At 30.1% G+C, this 4,430-nt stretch overlaps 1 long non-coding RNA gene across 1 annotated transcript; it reads right to left on the bottom strand.

Annotated features, from left to right (window-relative positions):
• Nucleotides 1–201: 201 nt before the first annotated feature.
• Nucleotides 202–901, bottom strand: LOC111714826 (uncharacterized). Its single transcript, XR_002768086.1, has 2 exons — nt 799–901; nt 202–260 (listed from the first exon to the last, which is right to left on the bottom strand). It is a non-coding gene; the product is annotated as an uncharacterized LOC111714826 (long non-coding RNA).
• Nucleotides 902–4,430: the final 3,529 nt, after the last annotated feature.

The following is a 4,430-nucleotide window of genomic DNA, read 5'->3' as shown; positions in this document are numbered from 1 at the left end:
GGCTTTTGATCTTAAAGTACATGAATAATGGGGGCTTTAGATCTAAAAATTTATGAGGGGTGGGGGACGAATTGGTCTCAAAGTACATAAAAGAGTCTTATTTATATCAAAGTATAGGGAAGGGATTTATATATCGTTCAAAAACATGAGAAATGGATAGTTGTATCAAATAAATTAAAGGATAAGACTATAAGTTCTAACCTGCATGATCAGGGTAGGATACAACTGAACCGAACAGAAGAACTGATAAAGTAACAAAGCTAAAACATTTTTATAATTAATAATTTTGTAATAATTAACCTCAGGCTTGGGAAACCAGTTTTTTCTACAAATCTTAACTTTCCCTAACAAAAAAGACCCACTCAATTATTAGAATTTTAAAACTAAGCTAAAAATTTGTGAATCTTTAATTCAACAATCAATAATTGAGGCAAATCGGCCAAGGATTCATGAGTTATGATCGGACGTACAAAGAATTTCTACTTTGAACATATGAATTTTTTTTCATTACTAAAAAATTTTAATTTTAAGAACTTCTCTGAGAATAGAAAACGGTCGGTTTTAACGTATATTCGTTTTGTCTTGTTTTTCATGGCGTTTGAATCGTTTTTGTCTGCTTGTATTTTCTGTTCGAAGTGGACAAAATGTAAGAAAGCAAAGGCTGAGAAAAAAATATTTGAAAAAAAAGGTTTTCTTACATTTTGCCATATTTGGATCATGAAAGAAAATATAGACAAAAAACTATGGAAAAACTAACCCAAAACGAACCTGGAACAACGAACCAAATACCTTTAATACCTGTTAAGGCCTATCATTGTGTTTGTGTGTAAAGATGGAACCTGTGTGTCTCTCATACAATATCATACAGGATTTATATAGATTTACTGCAGAGGGGAGCTGAATAAATTCACTTAGTTTCACTACAGGGGGGGGGGGATAGAATAAACACACCGAGTTCCCCAATATAAAGAAAATAAAAAGTTCATTTATTTTGTACTTATAAAGAAACAAAAATGGTTTATTTTTACAGAGGGAGGAGTAGAATAAAAGGTGTAGGTGAGATATATTTAGACTCTGTAATCATATGTGGACAAGGAACAATATCTCTTAGCATCCTTTCATCACATAGCCTATACTACCCTGTATTCATATCAGATCATTAATAATAATCCATGCACACCCTGTACTCTTGTCTGTGATAGGCCTTGAATACCTTGACACCCTGTTATCATATAGCAAATCTTACCTTGAAAATAGACTTAAATCCATGCACACCCTGTACTCTTATATATAATAGGCCTTGAATACCTTGACACCCTGTAATAGTATCTGAACTTTCCTTTAATTCGTGGACTCGGCCTTTAATCACATCTGGACTAGGCCTTGAATCCCTGCGCCCCCTGTAGTTGAAGAGCTGCCTTGAATCCCGGCGCACCCTGTAGTTGAAGAGCTGGTATCAGATTAGAAAGCTGTTTTACAGGTTTAAACAGAGAACTGTGGAGGGAAGGATGACATGAACAAAACCACAGTTTTCATTTTTCAGAACCACTCAACTATAGGTTCTGATGGCCGAAATCCAGATATATCTAGTTAGAAAACTAAAATAAAAAATAATTTTGTATTTTTAAAATTTGCAGATTCTGGAATTAATAGAACCCACCAAGATTATTATCTGTACCTCAAACAATAACGAAAGTTATGGTACTATTAAACATCGATCGGCCTTTCGACCGTCCTGCACCCAATCCATCCGGAAAAAAATTTGTACTATTTTTTTGGGCGAAAGTAAAAAATTATGTTGAATGGAAAAACTGTTACCAATGAGAGTAATAGAGCAAAAAAAGTGATCGAGTTGTGAGCCNTTAGGGTTAAAAATATCTGGAGTCATATAAATTTTGAAGCGATTGCTAACCAGTCCCATAGTCAAAAACAAAGATATGCAACCTAAAGGTTCAAATTATTTATTTTATAACATTCAAATATTCGGTTTACATAAGAACTATTTTGCTATATAACTGGATTGATTACAGGGACTGCAGTTGTAGTTTCATGGGGCCTTCTTTTTATCTTTTTATCGAGGGGTATGTCCAATTAATAACTAAACTCTTTAGACCTTTGTCTTATATTTGCTCGTTATATTTGCGGATTTTATAAAACTGAGACAAAGAACGTAACTTACAGAATTTCAGCCTTTATAACTTATAAGGTGTAAACCGACAATAGCTTAATCATTGTTCAGATAAAGATTGATATTGTACCTTTGTAAACCGGCCAGGCTCACTTTAAATGAGTTTTTGGTAATAAAAAAACAGTCTCTTTATAGTCAAGGAATTATTAGTGTACAAAATATTCCATCCCTTTCTTCAACACTTTTTATAACATTATGTTTGGTGAGAATCAATAATTGGGATATCAGGAAATATTTTGAAATAATATGTGCATATGGCTCACAAAATGTAATAATAGCGTTGTTAATTTAATTTCCGGGTTGTGAATCGTGACTCCTTATTCTTTCATTTATGATTTAGTTTAGATTTGCTAAAAAACACAAAACTTAAAAAATTAAATTTGAACATATTTCACAAAAGAAATTTGTCAATAAATCAATGCTAAAATCGATTATTTCGTTTTCATTATTATATTGAATTTCTAATTTTCTTTGAATTTATTCGCAGATATCTTCAAATACTTTAAATGTCGTCTTTTCAATAATAATCATAGAAAATTTGCGAACGTCTTTGTGAATAACGATAAACTAGAATAATGAGATAATAGAAACTAATAATTGAACAAGATTACTTATTTTCGATGATAAGATTAATTTTTATTTTCTCAAAATGTTCCTATACATGACGTCTGTAGTTTATAGAATATTTTTACATTTTATTTTGAAAGTGTATCCACCCCCAAATCAGGAGTTTTGAACGTCGATTTTGCGCTCAAACTCAGGATTTACAGACTTTTAAAAAGTGAAATATGTCTCAAATGAATACTACAGAAGTTTTCCACAACACTGCGTCCTCAGTTCAACTACCTTACATAGCCGGTCACTCCCTTTAAAGATAAATCACATATGAACTGGAATGCAGAGTGCACAGATTAAAGGATTTATAAATTCTAACTGCACAAAATCCATTTTAAGATTTGCATCTATAAACTATGCACAAGAAAAGCAGAGAAAATAGTTTCAAAATTTCAGTATATTTAAAATTTGCTTTTAAGGACCTTTAAAGAGTATCGGAATACTTTAATGGATATCGGCAAATGTTAAAACATTGGATTAGATGTCTAACAATAAATACAATAAATTAAGACAAAGACATAATTTAAACAAGGAACATATGTAAATATAGAATATCACTTGTTTGTCAGTTCATAAAAAAACAAATTATATCATTAAATTCATAATAGTTAAAATCGTTTTTCTAACTGTTTGATCTTAGATCTAGCAGTTGATAAATGAGAGGTATTTTCCAATTATAATCATCTGGTAACTTTGAAAAGTTAAATTTTGTTTGACAAAATTTTTGGACAAATTGTCCACTAACACATTACAATCATCTGCAATTGTATTTATATTTTTACATAAAACTGTTCTTTATTCATTTTTGAACAAATTATGAAGTGAACAAATGCTTGACTTATTTGTACTGCTATTTCTTTATTTCTTTCAGAAAAGGCAACAAAATGTTAACCGGTTTTTAATATAACTTGTTATTGGGAGATTCATCAAATAGATTCCGAATAAAAATTAAATTGAAAATGTATAAATCCTACTTTAAATATATCTCTGAAAATATCCCCGTACGATATGAAGATAACAATATGGAATAATACCTTGAAACCTTTTTGTAAGATTGGCTGGATTGAAAAATGATAAAAAATTAGCATAATCCACATTAGCACATCCGTATTTGCGATCCAACCAATAGAAGAGAAAATCCGCAAAAACTTTTTACATTCCGACTGAAAGGGAATATTTGAAAAAAATACTATAACTTAAAGGGAATATTTGAAAATACTGTAAATTAAAGGGAATATTTGAAAATATTGAAACTTAAAGGGAATATTTGCAAATACTGTAACTTAAAGGGAATATTTGCAAATACTGTAACTTAAAGGGAATATTTGCAAATAATGTAACTTAAAGAGAATATTTGCAAATACTGTAACTTAAAGGGAATATTTGAAAATACTGAAACTTAAAGGGAATATTTGCAAATACTGTAACTTAAAGTGAATATTTGCAAATACTGTAACTTAAAGGGAATATTTGAAAATATTGAAACTTAAAGGGAATGTTTGCAAATACTGAAACTTTAAGTGAATATTTGAAAATACTGTAACTTAAAGGGAATATTTGAAAATATTGAAACTTAAAGGGAATATTTGCAAATACTGAAACTCTGTAAGTTAGTTTAAAGCAAATG

This window comes from Eurytemora carolleeae, unplaced genomic scaffold (genome assembly GCF_000591075.1).
Source record: "Eurytemora carolleeae unplaced genomic scaffold, Eaff_2.0 scaffold1655, whole genome shotgun sequence".
Lineage (NCBI taxonomy): Eukaryota > Metazoa > Arthropoda > Copepoda > Calanoida > Temoridae > Eurytemora > Eurytemora carolleeae.
Note: the sequence above shows the minus strand (reverse complement) of the source record. Positions and strands in the feature narration are given on the sequence as shown.